Consider the following 12,339-nt stretch of genomic DNA (forward strand, 5'->3'; position numbering starts at 1 on the left):
AAGCTTTGATTTAGCCTAACGTAGCTGTGAAGCTGGAATTCCTGGTTATCCAAGCTCCTGATTATCTTCTGGTTTAGGACACTCCCACGGGACTCGCAGCTAACCAGGTTTTCCCTGTATAACACAGCAGTCCTATAACCACATTATAATGCAGTTTTGTCTCACCTATAAAGGTCAGGGCCATAATACAATTTAGCAGTGAGGGTAAAATATGATTTACTTCCGTCCACAGGCAAGACCAAATCATGTTATAACGCTGAGGGTAGGGGAAAAACTATCAGGTTACAGCACAATCCTCCAAAGTCATTTTGCCTGTTACAACCATAAACTCTGCGTTAGCAGCTGATAGCAGAGGGAGCACAGTACTTAAGCAGGCTATCACAGTTCCTGGGAAAAATATAACTCTGCACACTGTTAAGGGAAACCATAATTTCTACTGCTGAAAGTACACAGAGTGGCTGAGACCTCTATAAGCCCCATCTACTGAAATCAATGAAGCCAAAAGAGGCATGGAGGTCACTAATTAATCGTTCCTGTGTAATAGTTCATGATCTCCTAACTACCAACATAAATATTCACTTCACTCCTACCCAAACCCCTGAGACCTCCTGCAAAGCATGTTCTAGAAGATCACAAAGTACCCTCCTGGAGCATTGAGCCCTTCAGCTTCTTTCATTTGGTAGAAGGTCCCACTGGACTGCTGCCAGGTAAGGTTCAGCTCCAATATATACCATGGAGATGTACAGTACATGGAGAAGAGTCCAACCATACAAGCAACCACTTGCAATTCAGGAGACTAAGTCTGTTCTGCTATCTGGTTGCAACCCCAAGCAAGTCAATAAACTTACCTGTGCCACAATTTCCTCACCATAAATGACTGGCACCACCTACTCCAGTTTGCACAGCACTGGTCAATGATTGGCTTCAACCCACTTCCAAACCACAGGGGATGCATCCTTCAAGATCTGCCCAGGTCACTGGGACCATGTAATGCAGTTATTGTGAATGGAACTACTTGGGCTCCTCAAAGTGTGCAAAAACAGCTGTTAGGGTTTCTCCTAGTTTTCTTTTTAAAAAGCTTGCTTGCTCCCTAACAATAATCCCTGGCAGTTGTTCAGTATTCCTCCTAAAACACACAAAACAGCACGGAGCCAGAAAGACCTTCACAGAATTTACTTAAGATGTAATTCTAACAAAGTTCTTCCTACACACACACACAAAAAAAGTAACTGACAGTGAATGTTTGGTAACTTTGACATGAAAAAAAGGGGAGAGATAAAATGCTTTTATGCAAATTTGATTTCTCTATAATAATCTAGAGCTATTCTGCTAGAAGGAATTATCTCCGCGGGCTGGCAGCTGCAGTAGGCAGTGAATTAAAAATGGCTCTGTATATGGGAAAATCTGTTCCATAATCAGTGCTATTCTTAGAGAGGACATCAATCTCACCAGCTCCCACGATGCTCCCTCCGTGTGAATGACACACCAGTATGATGTAGAAACTCCCATTACATCACTGACACCGATTTCCTGACCACAAGGAATACAGCACTGAACTGTTTCAGGAGCAGGTCTAAGATTTTGTATTTCCCCTTTAAAGAGCCACAGCAGCAAGTGACCTTATTAAATAAATAAATAAATAAATAAATTCAACAGCAGTTCAGCCAACTGGACTCGAAATGAACTGCACAGTCTCCCTGCAAGGCTCCAGTTTCTGCTTGCTGTTTTTATACAATAAGCTCTGTTCCCAGGTCACAAGACATCAAGATAGCAGATATTGCATGAGCTTTCTTTGAACACTAAAAAGGCACATGCTACAGGGAAGTATTTTAAGAAGCAAGCGACTGCTGCAGCTCTACACCTAAAATGTCACTGTTCCTAGCGCTGCAGCTGTGTGACACACAAAAACCACCACCACAACACCCAAAGAAAACCCCAAAGGCAAGCCACCACGCATCCGTGGCACACAGGGTGTATTCCTGACAACCTGCCCAGTCAACAGAGCCCAACAGGACCCAGGCTCATGGTCAAATCAAAGGGAGTTTAGGTTGTAAATAAGTAACACCTCCTATGCACAAACCCATCCTGCCCAGCTACGGCTGACTCCAGTATTTCCTCAGTGATCTTTGTCCTCATGCCTCACACGTAGAGTAATCCTTCTTCTGCTGTGTCAAATGTACTGCAAACCATCCCAGCCTGAGTGATGGATTTGAAAATTAAACAACCTAGGGGGCTCACTGTTTTTAAAAATCATTTGATATATCATTTGAAAACAACTTGAGGTAACCTGACACGAATGCCGAGCCACTGGATCTATTAATTCAAGATTTACTCTCCCATGTTACAGTTTTCCCTGACAAACTGACTTGGACAAATCTATAAATTGCACTGGAAAAGAAAGAGCAAACACAAAGTGAATCTTACAAATGCCATAACCTCTCCAATTCATGGGAGCTCTTCAGGTATTGGTGTCTGGGGCACTTGCCTGGGGCACCACAGTTACCAAAACAGAAGGGACTTTTTCTTTGTAAGATGAAACTCCCTCAGAGTCTGAAGATAGCACACCTTAACCACAGGAAGAAAACTGGATGTTTGTTGCTCAGGAGCTGGAGTAAAAGCTTTTAAAACTATGCCCTACCTCTTACATCATCAAACTGTGTTTGCATCACCCAATCACATCCCTCTACTGTGGAGCTGATGTCCTGCAGGTTACTGCCTGGCTTTCTTCTGGGGGTTTGTCATTATGACAGCCTGGGCTCTCTGCCCATACAGGCACAGGGACCTCCATCCATAACTCTCAGATGCCATGGAGAGGTTTCCTGTTGTGTTGTGTAGGGATGACACTGAATGCACTGCACTTCCATGGGAACTCTGAGCCTGGTGAGCCTGTGGGGTTAATCTCAGAGACAGCTGCATCCATTCTGCTCATTGCTCTCCGTGGATAAACTGCAAATTGCATTTGAAAATAAAGTAAGTTATTTCTAACCTTTCAGCTGGCAGCAAATATCTTGGTAAAAAAGGACATAATTTATGACTCTGATGACGTGTGGCTGCTTTCCAGAGCCTTTAAACCTGTTTCCAGTCTGCTTTAATGCTAAATTAACAATCAAAGACTTTCACTATTTCAATAAATGTTGAATAAAACACAAGTGTTTGAGTAAAGTCAGCCCCTGGATTGCTCTCTCACAGCTCAGCAGTTCCTAGCCACTCTTGCAACACTCAAGGAGCAGCAGCATTTTATCCCCCCCCCCATCCTGGAAGGCTACACCCCTTTATCCCTTCTGATTCTTGTGTCTCTAAGTGGGTAAAAGACCCCTTTCTGCAAGAGAAGTGCCATGTGTTTGCTCAGCTAAACTCAGGCCAGGCAGGAAGCACGGAGCATGAAGAAGAGATACTGAACCCAGAACTGATCCCAAAGAATTCACTGCAGATTGGAGGAATCCATGAAGGTGTTCCCTTCCAGTTTTCCAAAGCCCAGCCTCAAAAGGAAAGAAAAGCTTCTGTAGGTCCCCCAATGCTACCCTGGCTTACACTACTTAAAACTACTTAAAACTGGGTCTATTTACAGAGACAGGGCAGAAAATCCTAACACTTCTGACTCTATTAAACTGAAGTCTTCAGCAGGTTTGGAACTTGGAAGCCAAACCTGAGGTTCAAGACATGCTCTTAAAAGAAATATATATAATTCTTTGCTTCTAATATTGCCCCAAACCTATGGATCTCTATGGAGGGACAGAGAATCAGGTCCTCAAATTGCACCACCTGGCAAAAAGACAGAGAAGATGCTCTTTCCAGATAAAGCATGACTGTGCGACAGTAACAGCTTAAGAAGTTATAGGCATCGTAAGCATCTTCCCTGTGACTTTGGTATGGAGCTCTGTGCTGCTGCAAGGGCCACTGAGCAACCAATATCCCTGGCTATGGGAGGAAATGAGGCTGGGTGAGACTGATGAGGTCAGTTTTGCTGGTTCCACTGATAGGCATCTTACTGATCTCAGTCACATGAAGATTTCAGCAATGCAGCTTATAGAATGGTCATCTCCTTATCACACAGGAGAGTAGCTGGCTTTATCAGAGACAGAGTGGCATGGGTGGCCACATCACAATCAGCTTTGAAAATAAGCTAGATCTGTAGGACAAAAGTTCCTCTGCATCTCCTCTGAGACACCATCTAGCCAATTTCCAGCTTCTGCCATTGCAGCGTTCAGGTTTCACACTGAATCTGTTCTTCTCCTAACAGAGTGTTAGCAGCATGGAGGACAGCTCACTCCAGGCCCCAGTGGGCCAAAATTTAACGGTCAATGGATAATCTCCATACAATTTGTAACAAAGTAAGGCCTTAGATACAAAGGCTAAACTTAGAGAGGGTCTCCAGGCCCGAGTTAATTGGATACAAGCAGCACTTTTATTTCTCAAACTGTCTACAGGGAATGCAGCCCCCCTTCTAGTTCATAACAGGATCCCTGTAGCAATCCATTAAGTGTCAAATGGAGACCTGCTGAGCTGCATAACTTGGATTTTTAATTAACTAAGTTTTGCCACCTACATCCTTACTGCTTGAAGATTCACTTCCACGCACTAATACCATTACTCTACCACAGTCCTGTGGGCTATCCAGTCCTGCCTGTGATGTTAATAAAATATCTTCACTTGCTTTTTGCTCTTCTGAGCTCTGAAAAGCTTACCTAGCTTCTAGAGATGTTCGATTCAGTTCAACTTCCAGGACATCACTAAGCTGCTCGCTTAGTCCAAATCACTTACCTCTGTGCAAGTCCATGACGAGTTGCATTGCTCCATCTGCTCAACAGCCTCACTGACTGGGAAGAAATGTTAAAAAGAACAACTTTCATTTGCAACACCTAACATCAAAAGAATATTTTTGTAAACAAAGAAGCTGTTCTACACAGCTCACCAGGACAAAACCAAGAACTTTATTTATAGAGCATTACTCTTCTGTAGACAAACACCATAAAAATGATTGAAATTTTTGCCACAGTCTCATCCACCCTGCCAGGAGAGTGTCTGAGATTTTCTCCTCAGAAGCACAGGAAAAGCAGAGGTCACACACCAGCACATCCATCCAAGATGAACAAGAGGCGAAGTTGCAAGACTGACTCAAAGCCTTAGATCTCCCGTAACAGATAGTCCACAAAAATTCACCTTCTGACTCCTGCACACAGCCTGCACCTTCCAAGTGACTTGCAGAAAAACATTTTGTCTTGCTTTAAAGATGTGTCAGGTGACACAAATCACTACAGGATGAAGGAATTAGACTTGCTGATAAACTGGTATGTAAAATCATAGCAGAAGTAGTTAACTCCAGCTACTATCCACTGGATGTTAAGAGCTACATCTTCCATCCCAAACTGAAGAACTCTCTCCTGATGGAAGAAAAGACAGAGCTGGAGAAAATACCTTCTAAATATATAGAATCACAGAATCATAAAATCGTTAGGGTTGGAAGGGAGCTCAAGGATCATCTCTAGTTGCAACCCCCTCCCGTGGGCAGGGACGCCTCATGCTAGATCAGGTTGCTCAGAGCCACATCCAGCCTGGCCTTAAAGACCTCCAGAGATGAGGCCTCCACCACCTCCCTGGGCAACCTGGACAGGCATCCACACCAAATTATTTTAGATGTTGTGGGTTACTGAGGCTATTCCTAAGCCTCTGATTTAATGTATGCATCACTAATGCCCAACCTCTGTACTCACTTTTGTCACTGGTACTTCTGAACTAAATTCTGGTGCAGATGCAGGCATAAAAGCATATTGCCAGTGCTGGCCCTGTGCTTTCCCCTTTAATTCTTACCCTTGGCAGTTAGTTTCATCTTTAACAACCATCAAACCTGTATTTATTTATTTTGAAAGAAAACAAATGAGAGCCTCAGTGAGTGACACGAGAGAGATGTTATGGCATGTACTACCTAGCCAACCCTCATCTCTGAGGGCTTCTCCAGCGAGTGGCTACAAACAAAGGCATCCCTTTGCCGATAAATAAAATGGAGATTAGCACTCTGCTGTCTCTCCTGTGCCCTAAGGTCTCAACGGTTCAAAAATAGCAAACCACAGTTGGCTCACACCAACCCAGCTAAAAATGGCTTGCTGATGCCTCTCTCCCAGCTATAGCCTTGATGCTTAAATGACATGAGAAAAGATGCTTAGCAATCCAGCTGCCGTTTGTCTCGAAGTTCATGAGTGGCCGATCCAAAGTGGCGCTACACAAACTGCATTTGCAAACCTTAGCCACCTACAGCTACTTTACACTCACAGCCGAGAAAATGCCCAGGCGGGCGCTGCAGCGTGGAGACACAGTGACACCTAGTGCCCGCCGGCCCCGCACGCCAGCTGCGCGGGGACGGCACATCTGGGCTCCTCCAGCACATCACTACTGCTCTGAGCAACCTCTGCCTGTGACATCCCGAATGGCCGAGGTTCAGCATGAAAGAAGAAGAAGAAAGGAGACGTTATCTCCATGCAAGCATCCGCAGACATCAGGAGAGCGGCAGGGCAGAGGCAGCCTGCATGCAGAGAACTGGGTCTTTGAACTCGGCGGTTTACACACACCCATGGTCCAACAATGGAGTGGTGTCTGGATGAAAGACCTCTAAAAACATAAAGGTTACAAAGGGACCTTGGTATTTTATGTTTGTATGAAGTGCTCAATCTATATTTCATGTTGGAAATGTCACCAATCTTTGTGACTGAATTACACCCTTGGACTTTACAGAAGACTGCCGATTGCGCCGCTGTCTGCACGCTCTGCTCTCCAAAACTACCAGAGGACAATCATTTGCTGAAAAGCACGAGTCCTTTACACTGAACCAGAACCTTTTGATAAAATAACACACCTTCGAACAGGACTTGTACCACGGGAGAATTATGCTATAATAAAAAAGGTTAAGATATGATATGCATTCTTTTTAATTAAAGTTTAACATCCATTAACATTTCTAGATGAAAACTTCCCATTCTGAGCACAGCTTTAAATTCTGCTTTGATTACTACTTTTTTTTTTCCAGAGCACTGAAGCTATCATAGAAGTGAATAAAAAGGACTAACAACGTCAGATTCTTTGGTAATTAATTTTGTGTCCTAGTGCAGATGTATGAAATCCTATCAGCATTATCTTGACAGGCATGTCAACTCTTCTGAAAAATTCCTATCCATTATGAGCTTTATTGCAATTGTGCATTTTTTTATTAGCTGGGCAGGCAGCACCATCCAAGTTGTGCTTTGTGAAATTAAACATAACATCGAGTTGGTTATTAGTCCTAGGAAATAACAATGGCATTGTCAGTGGAAAAGGAGCATAAACCGTCAGATAATTGGGTCAGGTTTTGTACGGTATCTTTATTGCATCAGATCCACACCACTCTACTGCACAATTGTTACCTTCTTTGCAGCTTTGCAATTCACATTATATGGATTGCAGGTGTCTCAGAGAGGTATCATAACTTCCATAATACTGCCAGAAAAAAATAGCCTGAGAACTGCAAGGAGCCACAAAAAATAAAAGAATAAACCCTCTTACCCTTTGCAGAGGCATTCCTGCTATGCTAATACCTGGTGTTAGGTACTATGGCAATCTAATCAGCGTTGGTCAGCAGGACTGAAGCTTGATCACTACAGTAAGGGAAAAACAGAGTGATGCCTGAAAACCTTGATCTGTTTCTATACATTGCACTTTTTCCGCCTTAAAATTGAACAACCTTCCCCTCTTTTTTTGTCTCACTAAAAACAGCAGAAACAGCTCTTCTTTTCCTTCTTTGTTCTCTCCTTCAACAAAGATACTAGCAATTAGCAGAGAAAAGAAAGGGAGTAAAGTCTTATAATTGCCAAGTTGAAAGCCTATAGATGCACCAACTGATAGAGCTCTGTCAGAATTCACCGCAGAAGAGAAGCACCATTCCTGCTGCTAGCCTCACATGTGAGGATAAAGTACCTGACAAGTCTGAACGACCAGCTGATTTCTGTTCCCTGGCACACCAGCATAGACAGGGGAAAATCCAGCCAAATACCTTAGACTGCTTCTCCTAGCAGGCTCTCCGTGGCACTTTTCCCCATGAAACAAAGCACCTAAGTACGTGCTTTAGGTTTAAAGGTTCAAGCTGTTCAGACCATTTCATTAGCGCCAGCCCATTTAAATCTGCGCTGAATGGCCTTACCAGAGGATTCCAGGATCAAGGGAAACAAGAAATAAAAATAAGGCACATCTGGATGTCTCTGGGGCTCTAAGTGCTACCAACACTATTTCCATGCAAGCAAATGAGAAGGAAGCAGGGGTTTTATGTGACAAACCTGATGCTAGAAAAACAGATGGCTTGGATTGCCAGCACACAAGGACTACTTCACCCACTGAAGCTACTCTCAAGCCAGAAAAGTACATCTGAAAATAAAAATCAGTGTCAGTTTTAGCACCCAGCCTCATCTGAGTATGTCACAAGTGCAAGGGAGATTTGCCATAAAAACATAATTTGAGTATCATCTCTCATCATTCAATACAATTTTTCAACTCTTTCAAAATTGCATTGGAAAATCTATATAATGTGTGCTTAGATTAATGAACTGTTTGAATCTGGATCAATACGTACTCAGAGATTTGAACTGTTGACACCTGCTGGATACAGCTCTAAGAATGCTTCATTCAGCTTATAGCCAATCAGTACTTTGTAACTACAGGGGTTCCACTTAATAAACAAGCAATCTAATATATGACCTCTGTAGATTAATTTCCTGAGAGCAAGTAAATAATCTGGATTCAAAATTTCCATGATTATACATATAATTACAGTATCACTTACCAATTAACACATTGATTTAAACCTTCTTGGGATTATGTACTTAAGTATAAAATAGGTGATTCAGCCATCACTCAAATACTAAGCATCTCTTTAAGATGGCAAAATCATGAGCCACGGAGCACTAGGCATCTAATTTCTCTTGTGGAAGAAAAATGTGCTATGGTAATAGAGATTACGAGAGATACAGCCTAATTACCTCTGCTATGGCTAGCTGGGCTGTTATGCAGTAGCTGGACCACACCAATAAACATCATGGAATCGCTCTCCTTGTGTAGTGGGAGCAAAGCCTTTAACGTGCTGTAGTTCCTCTAAGTGCCCCACTGTCCTTTACTTAATAATAAAGCTGAGGATGCGCTTGGACTTTGGGGCTTTTGATTTCACACGCAGAGCAACTTGGCCAGAGTTACCCACTGCCCAACAGATGTATAAACAAACAGACAAGAGATTGATGATGGTTTATTATTACACTTTTAACAAGGGCACTAATTAATGCAGATTCATATTATACAGCAGTTCTTGACAAAATTGCCTGCTAGAAACCTTAATACAGCTCTGCACACAGCAGCACTGCGGTGCATGAAGACAAATGGAAAGCACTACACAACTCCCTTGCAGATCTTATTAAGTTAAAATATTAATTCAGGGTGGCAAATGAAAGCGAGGATGAGTATCCAAGAGCCCATGCTTGTGAGGTTTATTTCCTGTCACATTTTGGGTTTAATATTAAGACCTTTTATCCAGTGTTCGGTTGAGTATCTGTCATTTCATGCCTATACCTTGAGGGGAAAAAGAATTCACATCTGGAAGCAAATCATTATGTTCTGCCATTTTTCCCTTAAGAGATAAGGGAAGATGTTGTGAGTAATCCTTTCACATAGAAAATTAGAATATATAATAAACAGCCAATTTTCAATACATGGCTGCTTGCAGTTTTCAAACTGTCAAACAGAGATAAGTAACTTCCGGAGACAAACAGCGGAAATCTGATAAACTGAATGCACAGCACTCGAGGAAAAAGGAGTTAAAGAACTACCAAAGGGGGGGGAAAAAAAAACCAAGGAAAGAAATTGCAGCTGTAAATGGTTTATTTTCCTATAGAGCTCTTGAAATGATGCATATTTCATATGACTGTCACTGAGAGTCACAAGAAACTGATTGCTAAAGACTATTTCAAATAAATAAATAAATAAATACAATTAATTTAAATCATTCTTTTCATCTTAAGATACTTCCAAGAAGGGCAGGGGGAGCTGAAGCTGTAACATGATGCAAGGTGGCCCTATTATGCTTGAGCTCTTTTGCAAGTACAAGGATCTACTGCATCACATCCCTGTAAAACACACACACATACAACAAAGGCAGAGCAGTGTCCTCTGTGTCAGCCACTGCAGTCCAGCTCTGGAGAGACTCAGAGGCTGCTGTTGGCAGCTATTCAGTGAAACAAGAAAGGGAAAACAGTAAAAAAACAACTCAGAATAGCAAGACTGCTTGGCTTCCTCAGGTATTAACTAGCAGATAATGACCACTAGAGACTTTAAACTAAGTGTTACAGCTTAGGTGTGGTATGGTGCTCATAGCAGTTCCATAGCTGGGAAGTAAGTAATGCAACGTTGCCATAAACACTCACTGTTAAAAAGCCAGCTTGCACACATGGATTTCTCTCTCTCCAACTTATCCCACCAGGCAGCTTTATAATGATCTAAAAAATACATACCTTGACTAGCAGTGCTGCTCTGGAAGAGAAGCACTTTTAAGAGAACACATTGTATGAGTGTTGGCACGCTCACCCACCACAGCCCCCGGAGGCAACAGTCCCTTATATCTCACACACTGTAACATACTTCACTGCTCAGCCACCTCGTGCAATTCCTCACTCCAGACTCACCCTTCAGTACTTAACACCTTTGTCAGCAACATGGATAGTGGGAGCAAGTGCACCCTCAGCAAGTTTGCTGATGACACCAACCTGAGTGGTGCGATCAACACGCTGGAAGGAAGGGCTGCCATCCAGAGGGACTCTGACAGGCTTGAGGGGCTGGTCCACGTAGACAAATGATGTTCAACAATGCCAAGCATAAGGCTCTGCCCATGGACTGGGTCAATCTCAAGCACAGATACAGGCTGGGCAATGAGTGGAGAACCCTACAGAGAGGGACACACGGGGTGCTGGCTTACAAGAACCTCACCATGACCTGGCTCAACATGACCGATTGCATAATGGCCTATACCAAAAGTAATGTGACCAGAAAGTTGAGGGTGGTGATTCTCTCATGGTATTCCTCTCTGATGAGACCCCACCTGGAATACTGTATTCAGTTTTGGGCCCCCAGAATGAGAGGGTATGGACCTGTTACGTGAGTCCAGGGGATGGCCATAAAGATGGTCAGAAGGCTGAAGCAGCTCTCCTATGAAGACAGGCTGAAAGTGTCAGGGTTGTCCAGCCTGGAGAAGAGAAGGCTCCAGTGAGACTTTAAAAGGAGCATACAGGAAAGCTAGAGAACAACCTTTTGCAAGGGCATACAGTGACAGGACAAGGGCTAATGGCTGCAAACTAAAAGAGGGTTGATTTAGATTGGATGTAAGGAAGTAATTCTTTCCTGCGAGGGTGGTGAGGCACTGGAACACTTCAAGGCCAGGTTGGATAGGGCTTTGAGCACCCTGGCCAAGTGGAAGGTGTCCCTGCCCATGGCAGGGGCCTGGAACTAAATGATCTTTGAAGTCCCTTACTACCCAAACCCATTCTATGCAATCTCTCAGAAAGAGCACTTTATCCCACTAAGGATCTGATCCACTTCTAATAAAACACGTGAGATGCTCAGTCTTTCCACTGACTGTAAAGGTTAATAGACCAACACTGAAGTGCCTGTAAAGGCCCTAATTGGATGAACTCCGATCACAAATGAATCTCCTGGTTGCTATCACAGGAGCCAAGAAGAGTTAAAGAGACAAAAAAATTGGAAAAAAATTACCCTGACTTGGACACTGGCCTGAAATGCAAGAGATTAACATCGAATTCCTAGCTCTGCCAGGCCTGGTGCTGCCTCTGCTACACTACACCACCCTCTGCAGAAACAGTCAGGCTAATTCCGAGCTGTGAAGTCCTTTACATCCACCTGGTGCAATCAGGATGCTGATGTAATCATGCTGCCTCACAAGTGAGCACCACTGCAGACACGTCAGCAAGCATTTCACTGTGCCCCACACACACGTTCAACTCATGACATTAATCTCCTCTGTCCACACCAATAAGGGAGACATCATAAAAACACAAGCAGTGGTATCTGGGAGGACCTCAGCTACCAGGACTTCTGAACACCTAGGTGAGCTCAGTGGCACCAACTCTGAGTTAAGAGAGGGAAAATGCAAATTCCTAGTAAAAGCAGAGCACAGATTTACAGGACCTGTAAGCACAGGGTGGACCTCAGCAGCAAACCCCAGTTTGGCCACTTCAAAAGTCAGGATATCAGCACTCCCCTTACTGAAAACACATCCCCTTTGCAGGGGACTCGGCACATTTTTAGACCTTCCCCACAAACTCT

The 12,339-nt window shown here is 43.4% G+C and overlaps 1 protein-coding gene across 1 annotated transcript in view; it reads right to left on the minus strand.

Moving 5' to 3' along the window:
• PPARGC1A (PPARG coactivator 1 alpha) overlaps positions 1–12,339 on the minus strand; it is a 345,732-nt gene that overhangs the window by 299,914 nt on the left and 33,479 nt on the right. The gene's annotated exons all lie outside the window — the stretch shown is intronic.

This window comes from Melanerpes formicivorus, unplaced genomic scaffold (assembly GCF_026170545.1).
Source record: "Melanerpes formicivorus ecotype bairdi unplaced genomic scaffold, bMelFor1.0.p_v2 SCAF_18, whole genome shotgun sequence".
Lineage (NCBI taxonomy): Eukaryota > Metazoa > Chordata > Aves > Piciformes > Picidae > Melanerpes > Melanerpes formicivorus.